This window comes from Thunnus albacares, chromosome 3 (assembly GCF_914725855.1).
Source record: "Thunnus albacares chromosome 3, fThuAlb1.1, whole genome shotgun sequence".
Lineage (NCBI taxonomy): Eukaryota > Metazoa > Chordata > Actinopteri > Scombriformes > Scombridae > Thunnus > Thunnus albacares.
The window spans coordinates 2,660,722-2,675,027 of record NC_058108.1 but is presented as its reverse complement, the minus strand read 5'-3'; positions in this window follow the sequence as shown (position 1 = coordinate 2,675,027).

The window sequence follows — 14,306 nt, the reverse complement described above, 5'->3', positions numbered from 1 at the left end:
AGAATCATTTCCCTGTTCAACTGTTGTTTGAATGCACACCTGATGCTGGGAAATCTCCTGCTTATAGACCAACCCTGGAAAAACAAATACAGTTAAACTCATGAGCGTCTATACGTGAATGAGCGGGAAACCCTCTGGAAATGCCATGGAAACCGATCACCGCTCAGTGGGGCTCATTATCTGCCTCGGTGAAGAGATGGAGAATGAGGTGGGGGGTTGGTTGGAATAAGAAATGGGAGACAGGATGATGAGGAGGCACAGATGAGTGAACGTGAATAGGGTGAGAGAGAAAAGGGAAAAGGTAGGTGAAGTTAAGAGAATGGGGAGAGGGAGGGAGGGAGTGAGGGAATTCATGTGATCAATATTCCCCCTGCTTACAGACCCGGGGAATGATAAGACTCTGCACACTATCACATGTGGAGGTAATAATGAGTTTTCTACAAGGAAGAAATTATTCATACTGTACCTGGTGTACACAAAAACCATTTTTTATCACCCAAGGTGTGACCCTTTGACGTGTCTCACTATGGAGGATCCAGGAGTCCAAAAGTGACAGGAGGGATAACATTATCATTTATAAAAAGAGATTTATTCATGGGGTAGCTGCTGGATGATTTATTTAGGAACCTACAGTGCAGAGCAGCTCAGAGCTGTGCTTAGAAAAACGTTGCAATAATAAGTCAACTGTAGATCTTTTGCTTTTCCTTACCACTATCTATATAGTTTAACTGCTTCATGAGGGTGCTCCAAACCTGCAATATTTTTCTATTAAAAGAGTACTCCAATGACTTAGCATTGCATTCAAAAAGTATAAAATTGATGCAGCAGAACCACACATCACACGTCTTTTTTTATTCGCTAATCTTAAACAGAGTTGAGGAGCGGGCCACAGCAGTCCGGTAACCTCACTTCTCTCTAACTCCACACATTTGTAGTGTTCAGCCACCACCAATCTTGCCTAAAGTGACATTACTTGAGGTAATTTATCAGACATCTGGAGACATAAAAGGCTTTATACAACTTTTTTCACATATGCAATAGTATTACCCAAGACCAGAAACAGAAATTGAAATTGGTGGATTTTCCCTTTAAAGGGGTTGACAAATCATCTAAGATTCATCACTCAACTCTGCAGCCATACAGAGCTTTTTAGCCTTTCCTTCTTCACTGTTTTAGTATTACAGCTAGCAGTGAGACTGATTAGTTCAGGCTCTTATCAATCCGCTTTTCAGCAGCAGCTGTAACAGCTGGTTCATGATGAGGATCCAAGAGCAGGACATGAGAGGCAGGTAGGTAAAAAGTCTCTTTTACTGAGAATCATAGAACAGGATGCAGGGCTTCATACAACTTTTTTCCCCAAGTGGGAAAAAAAGGAAATGGAAGTGTCAACAAACTAAATCAGATTTTGTCATATCAGCCACTTGTATATGTGGTCCTAGATCTGATTCATATCTGATCTCTGGCTATCTGACCGCTGTCAGAGCGGTCAGATCAGAATTCATGTTATTTTCTTAACGTCTCACTTCTCTGTGCATGTGCATACTGCCTATCATCATCATTCAGTGTTGGCGCCTCACAGCCTGGTAAAAATAAACACTGAGGAGAGCAACAACAATGTTGGAGGTCAACGGAGAGAAGAGGGAGTTTCAAATGTGTTGGACATTTATGGAAAAGCTTCTATTCAAGGCAAACTGGAAGGAACTTCTAGCTAACATGTCATCCATGTTTCTGATTTGACTGTTGCACAAATCACGTTATTGTTGTTATTCTTATATGCATGCAACTCACATTTCAGTTAAATCTACTAATGTGTGGAGGTTTAGGACTTCAATGGTGTTCGCACCAGAGCTGGATACATGTCACTTACAAACATGAATGTGAACCATCAACACAAAAAGATCAGATCTGATTAAAAAATCAGAATTGAGCATTAAGACCTGTAATGTGAACAGAGCCTTAGATGATCTGGCAGAGGACAAAGGCTGTATGACTGGTATAAGTACTGAGGAGCTAATAAGTAATGAGGGGCAGGTGTGCAGGCAGTCAGGTGGAAGGGGAAAGGTGAGGGGAAGCAAGTACATGTAAATGGACAGAATGGCAAAAACAAATGCAAAAGGTGTCAACCCATGAGAGCAGCTGGCAGCAGTTATCAGCAAAGTACGATACTTGCCCAGCACCAAACAAAAAACAGACAAAATGATCAAACAACTGCTGAATTGGGCTAAATATCTAGCAGGGGAGACATGACCCAGATATTTTTCTCTGGAGCTGGTGAAGACCAAAGCCAAGCTAAAGGGAAAGAACATTGGACATCAATTCATCAGACAGACTGAAACATGACTCCAGTGGGCTTTAATTTCACTCCGAAAATGTGTCAAGAAAAATGATTAAGCATTTCTACTGTAGCACCAAACATAATCTTACAGTATTTGCTCAGGAGGAATGAACTTGATGACACTTAACTCTAACTCTTCTGATGTATTTTGATGCATGGAAGCGTCAGTGCTATTGCCAATCATTGCACCATCTGACATGCCTTAAAACTGATATCAAACGTTCTGACACAGATTGCAACCAAGACTTTATTAGACCCATGTTTTTATCGCATGTTAACGCTGTTAAATGTAGGCCAAAGAGCTTTTTAAGGTTATGTCAAGGCTGCATGTCGGGCAGCTTGTTTTGGAGTTCTTTTGCCCCTTAGTGGCCAAAAAATGATTCATATAGTTAGTGGAGAAGAAGGAGACAAGAAGAGGATGAATGTTATCATCAAGAGGAGCTTCAAACTAGCTGGAGTGGTCACGTGTTTTTAGTAGCTGGGAGCCTAAATTTGATACTACATTTTCCCACAGTATCACTATCTCCCACATAAATTACATTTACTATTATTTACCCTTGAAATAAAATTTCTAATTTCCAGGAGAGACCTGTAGAAAGCTATATAGATTTAATTAATGTAGCAGGTTTCGTTAGTTCCCATTCCCTCACAAGAATGACCTCAATTTTCAGCAAAGACCTCATTCCATCCCGTGCAGAAGCAGGACCAGGCAATTCCAGAGCCAGCATCACAACAAGTGGAGCAGCCATTCATCTTAAAAAGAGTGAGTGCCATCCATATCCCGCGAAATGTCACACCCACTTGAATGCCTCTTTTGCCTTTGAGGCCAACTGAGGGAGTTGTGCACGTGTACAGTGATACGCTGGGGCTTTTACCCAATCACTGAGGTACCATAGAGAAGCTTTTTGTCACACTCTGAGTTTAGGTGACAGAACTGAGATAGCATGGTGTAATTCAGCTCTTTGTGTTGGCAGGAACCTCTGTTTTGCACCGAGGTATGTAGGACTATCCAACAATGCAGTTCAGCAAATTGTAATAACCTTGGAGATGGAGCACAGAGGGCAGGATAGAGCTGTCAACTCGTTAACCCAGCCGCCTTCCTCCCCATCTTCAGGGGGTGTTTGGGGTATTATGTATGAGATGGATGGAGCATCAACATGCATGATGAGAGAGAAGAAGACAGAAAGAAAGTGATTGCAAAATGAGGAAGGGCAGGAAAAAAAATGAGAGGAGTGAGGTGGGAGCAGAGCGGAGGAGAGAGCCATAATTGGGATTAAGATGGATGGTGTGTGCGTGTGTGTGTGTGTGTGTGTGTGTGTGTGTGTGTGTGTTTGTGAGCACACATCAGTAGCTGGTTTCTTCAGATATTCAGCGTCCTTCACCCCGCAGAGACACACCCACTGTTCAGCCCATGGGGGTTTTTCAGAACGTCAGTAAGGATCCGTAATCTCTTTTGTGAGTGAGGTGTAAAGAGGCCCGGCGGGACAGCGTGTTGTCAAGGACAACATCATACTCTGCCATCGAAGCCGATAGGAGACTTGAACAAGCAAAGCATTTATTGAATTTAACTGTATCTGGTGTGATTCAGTTCAATTTCCACATTTAGTTGCCTTGTTTGTCTCCTGCAACATTTTGAGAGCTGCTGTGCACGCAAACGCACACTGTGGTGCGGGACGTGTAGCCTCACAGGTTTCCTCTGCACCGCTGCATTATGGATGTTCACAGCAGCCAATTTTTAAAAAAGAAAAGATAATATTTATAAATGAATGGGTGTATTGTCAGAATTGTAAGCATGGGTCTAATTTTCAAGGTAACACATCATAAAAATGTTTACTTCATTTCTTACATGCATTTTGTGTGAATTGACATCTTTAAAAAAAAAGGATGTGCAAAGTGCCCTTCAAATTATTTAGTGAATTTGTTACATTTACAGTTTGGCAGTCCTGATAAGATAAAAACCAAGTAAATAAAACATGAAAACACACGATCACAGAGACAGAAATAGTAGTTACCTGGATGTAACTCCAGTTCAATGAGTGTGTGTGCAGCCCTCTAATGGGCTTTGCAATTGGTTTACACTTACGAGGGACTTATTTTCCTCTCCATTCTATAGTGTATAATGATTTACATATAATACAGTACATGTCTAGAATATTAATAATGATATGAATCCAAACAATGCACAGACTCTGGAGCTCATTTACTGTCTATAGCGATTTTTGTCCCATGAAAGTTCAGCATATGCACTCATGCATAAGCCAAAACAATATGCGTAATGAGACATGGCATCTGACGAAACAAATCTGAGTAATAATACTGAAGCAGTAAAATGAACAATAGGATGTTGGGGAAATATGCCCCAGCTAAAAGGAAACTCAAATTATTTCAGTGCAAACACATTACCTCCTATCTGTCTGATTTCTTAGTATTTAAGTGGAAGTGCAGAAGTCCATGCAGTCAGCACCAGGTTCTCATTAACATTCATTACTCAGATTAGACCGGAGCCTCTCTATACTTCCAAACGGTCCCATTTGGCCCACTTTGCATCTTGGCAAATCTCTGTGCACCTGCCACTCACACATGCATAAACTGATAAGGCTGCAGTCACTTTGTGTCTGGCAACACTTCTGCATGGTGACAACAAGCTTATCCTTTCACACTGTAGACATGAGGGTGAGAAACCGTCTGATTAGTTTGTGCTGAGTCCTTCAAAAATAAAACATTTGGATGAACATTTCTATCATGGATTACTTTCCCAGGCTTTACGGTTACATTTGTCGAGCCTTGATAAGAGCACTGTATGTATCAAGAAACATTTCTGGTGCAAGTTTGTACACCAGGTGACAAGGAAATTATTCAGGATTAAGGACAAAATCAGACAATTTTTTGAAAGTGCATATCCTTAGCTATTTTCCACAGTAAAAAACAGATTGACATACATTATTTCTGCATGGACAGTGGAGGGAACAAGAGATGCACACCTTTCTTTAAGTACTTTTACACTTCCATTCCTCTCCAAAGGCCTTAATTAGTCCAGCTGGCTGGGTTAGCCATCAGATTTTAACACACAGAAGGCCAAAACACACAAGGCATAAACCCTGAAGAGGTGGTGGACACTTGACAGTCCAAAATGTACCCTCACATTTCATAATGAAATGTTTACAGAGTGAATGCACTAAGAATAGGACACACGGACAGTAATGTTGACATCCCTCTGGCTGATTCTCATTTAGTTTGCCTGGGCAAACATTTTAGATTAATTATAAAGTTACCTCTTGGCTTTGAAAATGCATCTATAACAGATAAAATACTCCACTTTTTTTAGACGTGTCCTCAAAAAGGTCAGTTCTGTCATTTCAAATTGAGATGTTGCAAACTACTGGAGGCAGCAACAAACCTCAATTTTAGGAACTATATTATGTTCTGTGGTGAACGATGAGAATTCAAAAAAAGAGGTTAGTTTAGTTCAAGAAATGATAAAAAAAAAGCTTAAAGCTGCATTAATTTTGGCCAATTGGGGTTGGCAGAAACTCAGAGATATTTGTTTTTAAGAAAAAGGAAGAAGAAGAAGATGACATATCGACACCTTTTTTGTTGATATACAGTAGCAAACTTGGTTGCAAACAGGCAAGTATCACATCCAGCTGGATTTGGAGTTGTCTTTCTGGCCACCTGATGAATTGAAGCCCAATATTCACTCTCCTTTAGCTCTGTTTTTGGGAAAAATCAGAGGGAATTATAGGGCTGTAGCTGCTTAATGCTCCACTATGTTCACTAGCTAGATGCTAATTTTGTCTATCTGCCATTTGGTGCTGGGCAAATCGTGTACGGGGGATTTTAGAGCTTCTTCTCTGTAAATAGCTGCCTGCTGTGTCTGAAAATGACACTCATGAGAGTGAAGGACTTACCAAAACAGTAAAGTTATGGGCCAGAAAAACCAAACACTTTGCTGAAAGATGTTATAAAGCTCCATAGAGCGGAGTACAGCTGCTTTCACCTCACACATCGTCATTTGATCCATTGTTGAAGGTACTCTGTGAAGTTTTGATCACTAATAACACTATTTAGATGTTTGTTTGCACTGTTTATTTGTTTGCAGGTAATATGATACACATTCCTATGGTTTCACACTGATCTACAGGTGTCATTAATGTGCCAAGAAAAACACATAATGCATCAGCAAAGGCAGGAAAGAAGAACGCTGCCAGCAAATGAACACTGACATATGTAAACAGTAACAGGTTTCACACTTGTGAGGAAAATCAGCTCTGCAAATGTTTTATGAGGAAGGAAATGCATTTAAAATGTTTGTTAGACCGCAAGGATACACACGAAGCATTTTGAAATAACACTGAGTGTAAAAAATAACTTTTTCTTGTTCACAAGAAAACTCCACGGGACACCTTTAATATCAAATAATGATTATAGCAGCTTTTTTGTCAAATAATGAAAGTGAATTCATTATTTTCACATTTTTCATATATTAATAATACTAAATAACTTCTATGTTGTGTTTGTGATACTGTAGGTAAGTTTTATTCTATACTACCCCTAAAGATGCACACACAAGTATTTAAATGCGATTCATGTTTTAATGGAATATTAAACAGATCATTTCTGCACCATCACAGAATGACTAAAGATAATCTGAATATTGCATTTAACATTTTTGACTCATGCGACCTATCTTCTTTCGCCTGCGAACATCCTCGTGCAGCATGTAGTTGTACGAGAGAGATGGAGCGAGAGACTTGAGTTTAGATGTAAGAGAGTTGACAGTGGTACACAACTAAATGTGACTTGTTAGCACATGGATGCCCAGTAGGCTGTTTCCCTCTGCTGCATCTGACAGCTTACCTGTCAGCCACAGTCTGCCACGTAAGGGGACTAATACAAGACGAAAACACTACATCTCGCACGTATATACTGTAAGTTTATATACAGGAAATACATACACACATACACAATTTCAGCCAGCTTTCTTTCTTTCAGAAAAAAAAACGCCAGTAGATAAGAAGGCTGATTGATCGATTCATCAACATTAATTTGTTAAGTGTTTGATTATCAGTGTTGACAGAACTAAACACTGTTCCTCAGCCTAGTGACCCAGTTCTGTCACTGTGTGGAAACACCTGAGCAGGTTATGAGGCTTTTTATACCCGATAATTACACAGAGATAAAAAAACAAAAAACAAGTCTCTGCTCTCCCCAGTTTTCTCAAGATAACTAAGGTGATGTTTCATATTCAAGGATCAAATCTCATTCCAAGTGGTTTTTAAGAAGATCTTGAATAATAATGAATACTTAGTTTATCACAAATTTTATTTGAACAGCCATTAAACAGAATTCTAGTGTTAACAGGGGTTGCAACAGCTACAAAATAAAACAACAACCCTCAGACCCTCAAAAATCTCACTAGAAACTCAAATACAATCAAGTACATCATCATACAGTTGGCATTCTTCCTACTTTACCATGATGTTGGTTTAAACTTTTCGGATCTGTCATAACACAAAACATCTACAGAGTAGAAACAGCAAACTTCAGGTTTTTTTACAGGAAGAAATCCATTACTGAAGAGATGCAAGACATGCACTGAAAGATGCCTCAACAGAGCACAACAGCCAATCCTCACACAGAAGTTGCCTGTCTTGCTATACAGATTTCAGCTAAAAAACAAAAATACTTTCTTTCTCGGGGGTTTGCTGAAAGGTATCTGGGAAATGTAAGATGTCAGAAACTGATGTAAAAGAAGCCAATCAAAGATGAGACACACACACACACACACACACACAAAACACAAATACAATACAATCCTTGCATGTTTTAAATATCAGAGGATGATATAAAAGTGTGTTTAGATGTGTATACTGGAAACAGCTGAAAAAAAAGAAGCTAATATCAGTTTGATTTTTAGGCTAAGAAAAAAGAGGAAAACAGACAGAAACAGTTGGAGTTCCTGGTAAAACTGAAATCAGTTTGTACTGTCACTCACACTCACACACACACACACACACACACACACAAAGATTTTCCTGCTAACTACAGTGGCTACAATGTCTGTACTGTCACGTTGTGGCTAATTAGTCTTCCATTGTCAGACTGAAGTCTTCTGTACATTCAAGCTAACGAACACTTCAGTACAATAACAGTCCAGCACGCTGTGATGGATGTTGCTGTTCAACACTGGCATTTTAATTAAACAAAATGGACTTTCCCTGTGGGGATAAAGGGAATTCCAGTTTGTGGAATTGTTTTTTAACACTGTGTACCTGGTTAGTGATTACTTCTCTCACCTCAGTGCTCAACACACCCATTAGAGCTCAGTTGATCAGTGATTTACAACCCGGTGAGCTCCACCACTGTGAGACAGACCCGCATTCGAACAGGACTTTCCCTGACAAGCACACTAATATACACATGTGAACTCATGCATAGCTGTTATATCGATCTGTCATATAATGGGATGACAGAAAGCATGACGAGAGAAGGTGGGGGAGCTCCTGGTTTACGCTGATTAAAAGGAGCTATTCACAGCTCGCACTGTCATCATTTATTTTTATTAATCATTTATTGTTATTATTTTCGACTCATAATGAGGAATATTTCTGACAAGCATGCAGAGGCTGCTCTTTGTATGTGCGAGCCCTGCTGTGACTGAATTGCAGGCGCAGCGGGGCTAAGGGGCTAAATGAGGGACAGCGAGACAGGCAGAGGAAAAGTAAACCCTTCGAATCATGCAGCGAGCATGAAATACAAGCCCACAGGCCACATGGCGATGTACTTTTGGAAGAAGTTGTCATATGCAGTATTGTTACATCCACTGAAGTGCATGAGCAGAGCTGATGCCTCATACATAAAGAACAAGAGGAGCATTAGTTAAATTATCTGAAATTCTGTAGTTTCAACAGAATTATTTATCAAAGGTCAACAATGACTCAAATGGATCGTCCCTTCCTACGACAGAATCTGAAAAAGCACATTATTACATATGATAATAATAACAAAACAAAAAAATATTCTAAAGCAGCGAGTATGATGGAAATAACTTTCTCTATAAGACTGACACAGGGCACGAAAATATGGGAAATCTGGGTCATATAAACATCCATCATTTGATGTATAATGGGATCTTTTAAGAAAATGAATATCATCATGGAAGGTTCTGATTATATTTATTGAGTTTTGATCATGCATTTTAATTCTTACATGGACATTCAAGGCTTTTATGTTTTATTGTAATGACTACAGCATTTGCCTTTTTATAGCCTAATAAAAAGATGAAAGATTACACAGATTACACTCTATGCAACAACTTTCTTGCAAAGGTTCAATTGAAGGTCAGCTGAGTCCATGAAACCCATTTTAGGGGCCTTAGGATGGCAGCGTACAGCTAGTCGATCACTCATTCCACAAATCCTGCACTTAAGGCCAGAGCAAGACATAAGTTTGGCAACTACTGGCTAAACTGACATTTGGTATCGTTAATCACGCTCCATAAAGGGTGAGTCTTGATGATTTTGGTTCAATTTCATACTGAGCCATTACTAATTCTCCTTCACTGTTGACTCAGTTGGGCAACTGTAGATTGTTACATATCATATTGTCATAAAATTGCTTTTAGCCAAACTGCTTTACAATGTGATTCTCATTTATCCGTGCTTACATTCACTTACTTACATACCAATGCAGCACTGACCTATACTCACTGAAAGCAACTGGGGGTTCACTACCACCTACCCTGCGTTTAATGGATGAACCTGTCTATGTCCTGAGCCACATCATCATACTGAATAATCCTGATGTCATTAAAGATGGCAGCTGCAATGGTTTATTTACTGCAAAGATCTGACATGGTGGACAGTGTGAATGATCTGGTGTAACTTCACAGTAATTCTTATCTTTATTCAGTCATCTTTAAAAAAGTAACCTACATTCAAGCAATCCTCAATGGTTTAATCTTTGACTGAGAAGGCTGAAAACAGGTCGAAACCAGGGTCATGAACTTGGGTCAGATTGGACCCATTCACGTGGACAACAAACATTGCTTTGTGGTCATTGGTTGGGTCATCATATGAAAGGAGTGAAAATAACAAGTTGTAAAAAAAAAGAAAAAAAAGAAAATGGTACACATAAATAGAACAAATTATAACACACTCTGCCGGGATAAACAGGATCAAGTGATGACTGACGGTGATGGAGAGAAATAGATGACAGACAGAGAGTGAGAAAAGGGCTTTGACGTTCTCTTCTCCCACGTCAGTTCAGAAAAATGGGTCAGTGAATGACTCAGGGGGATTTCTGACAGGTGGTAGTAAGCCTGATAGATTATAATGCACGATTCCAACTTTTGAAGGAGGGATGGATGACGGCTGTATGTGTGTTTATGTTAAACTGCAGTATACAAGTAGTCTGGCCACATGTGCTGCTTTTACAATACTGCTAGTGTAGATTATTCCCAAAGTTTACACTTTTTTTGTGTTTTTTTTTTTTTGCACTTTCAGAACCACTACATCAAGTTTGACCGTCTCTGCATTCAATCTGAAAACTTTTGCTTTAAGGCGTCTAAGAACCACATCTCTGACGCCTGTGGTGAAGCAAAGTAGGTCAACACATTTATTTTATGCACCGATATCAGAGAAAAATGTGAAAAAATACTCAAACCACACACACTCACAAACAGAGAAAGCATTATCTAACTGAAATTTCTCATGTTGTGTTTTGGTGATAACTATAATACTGATGTTATCATTAGCTCATAGCCACGACGATAATATCACAGTGCCATAGTGCCCTAGATGTGTCTCCATCAGTGACTTAGCTGAATGACACTTGGGCACAATTTACCAGCAATCATACACAATTAACATAATAATAGCGTAATACCAAGTAGCGCTGGTGATTCATCAAATCACACCCACATAATAAGCTGTGAAGAATGAAACTGCATATGCGGAAAATGAAGCCTGATAAGGTCTCTACATGACGCATCAATTTTTTAGTTTCTGGGACAGAGATTCACAGCTGCATGTCTATGATATAAACTTATCATCTACTTGAGGCTGGAAATATGTGGGTCACTGATAATAGTGTATAAAATAGCTTGCAAATGCAAAAGTATGGTGATTTGAGGTGAAGTGTGGTCCGAAAAATTAAATGATAAATTGAGTGCAGACATAATTTTCACGCACAAAATGTGTTCACAATTCAAATGATGTCTTGGATATAAAGTGATAGATTCATGTTTCAATGGGGCTGAACCTGAAGCTGATTCGTGTAGTTGCTGCTCACATGATGAATGTGTGAAGGAATTGTACAACAAGCAGGACGGTAAAGTCAAAGACAACACGTGATAGAAAAAAGGAGGTGGAGAAAAAAAATCGTAATTGCAATGGAAGTTTGTCTTTGATGTGGCTCACAAGTTTAAAGCACACAGTAGACACAGTGAAATATACAGAAATCTGATGGTAAAATACAGAACCAAGTGCTGGTTTTTACTTGTAGAATGTAAACTATGGTTTTAAGGCTTTGTCAGAGTCCAGATACCGGTGGTATGTCGACACAGAATGCATATGAGGATACCAAAAAGTGGGCAGGCAGCATGAAATTTAAAGAGAACAAAAGACTTGAAGGCTATGAAGTTCTTGACCTGATTTGTAGACACTGGAGGAAGGCTGTAAATTAGCATTGCACGGTGTGAAAAGATCAGATGCGTGAAATCTCACATGATGTATATTTTCATCATAAGAAACAGTGAAAATCCCCATCCCTGTTCAAACTGAAAGTTGCTGTATCAAGTGCCGTAGGGGAAGCCTTGCAGCAACGTCTGAGGAGAGAAACTCATCCACTGAAATACTCCCTGAAACAAATCAGGATGGTTAAACCGGGAACACTTTTTTTATTCAAAGGATAATCCAGGAATATGCTACATTTAGCAGCTCATTAGCTGTATGCCAGAGTGAAACGAGCCACCAGCTCTCCTCTTCCATAGTCCTACTTCATTTTCTGTGCATGTTCAATATGCAAGGCATTTACCATGAAGCAGAAATAAAAAACTAGTCCTAAGAAGCATTTATTAAATGTATTGAATAGTTAAAGCTACAATTAACACATAGGAGATGCAACAGTTATAATGTCTTTTAGTTGATGCAGAAAAAACCATGAAATCTGAAAACAAGGCAATATTCAAGATGACATGGAGTAGGAGGAATAATATGTAGGGCAGTAACTAACATCATCGCTCCAGACACACTCACACCTACAAGTGGGCACTTCTGAGCAGTTAATGATGGTCGACTCTTTGTATTGGCTGTTATATATAAAGCCTTGAGATATTATTTTCTGGATAAGCGTGCAAACACTTCACACAGTTGTTCTTGTTTTTTCTACGGATGATTCATTACAGTTCTGGGTCAAGGATGAATTAAACAGACAAACACCTGCGTGGTTTCATAGACATGAACCCTCACACAGGTTAACAGTGCTGCTGAGAGAAACTAAGTGAATAATCTCGGTGGTTCCTCCTGAGGGCTATTAGGAGCAGAAAGGCTAAATGTGAGTGGGAGTGAGTGACTTACATTTTGGATGCATGAGATGGTTCATATTTATGATGAGCACCACTGAATGTATTGCATCCTCACAAAAATACAAATCTCTGATGCTGCCTTCTGAGACGAGAGGATCACCAGATTCGCAAGAAGTCCGATTTTTAAGACTATATCATTGTTTCTCCTCAACAATGCTTTCAGTATTTCCCTCCTCCCAGCTATTACCCATCAGATTTAACATTGAAAAGACAGCTGCCTACTCGTTCACTCCATCCAATTAAGTAAAACTTCCTCTCTCTTATCCACATGGAAGTGAATCACTAATCAGCGTGCCCTTTTTTTTAACCCAATTAGCTGCTCCATCCAAAGTCAGAGTCACGATGGCCGAGGGGAGTTCTCTATGTTGCAGTCCTCGTTTTAGTGTCATCCCATAATCTGAGGCAAACATCTGTGCCAAAATCTAATAATCATTTTATCAACTGCACCATATCCATTGTCTCTCCTGCTGAACTCTATATGAGACTCAGACAGTTTTGCGCAGGCTAAAAAAGAAAAGTGAAGCCTTTAAATCTGTATCATTAACAACTTAAAATAGGATTCTTCTTCTCTGTCTAAATCTCGGCTCTGTGCGACTTAGCTGTCCTTCCCTCTGTCGTGTGAGACTGGTTGCCTGTCCTCTCTCAAACCACTAAAGCACGACAGACTCCCAGATCAAAATACAGATTTAAGGTTCATCAGCAGGAGCTGTAAAGGAGTCGTGACTAAATTTACACCTGTAGATGGAAATAAATATGCAAGATTTCAAATGCACCAACACACACATAGACACAAAATCACGTCACAAAGACAACAAATAAAAATTTAATTTGGAATCATATTGTTCATTTCAAACAGTGACCTTCGTCTTCTTTGCACATTTTTATTTGCATCATGTGGAGCGTCGGACTCTTGGAATCGGCGCTGAGACGTATCCGACAGGATGTGGCATGACTGATTGCCCAAGTGTCACACTGTTGAGCCCGATGCAGACTGACAAGCCATCTGACTGCTGCTGAATCACACATGCACACGTGCACGTAGACACACAGAGAGTGATAAAAGGCTGAACGTTCATGACTAAAACTGTGTACACGCAGAGGCACGAATGTGCATAGACACAATTATTGTTAAATGTCAAAGGTGTGCTTACGCAAAAACAAATAATAAAATCGAGCACACTAATTTATAATGTGTCCTTGGCTGGCACAATTTGAACTGCTAGATGTGATGTCTGCAAAAAGAAAAAAAAAAGTAAAGTAAAATTGGCTAAGAGCCTAAAAGAAAACTGTATACATACACAATACACAATACGCAACACACAATACATTAGATTTGCTCCTTTGCCCTATTTTTCTATTTCACTACAGTCAGCCTGATCTAGAAAA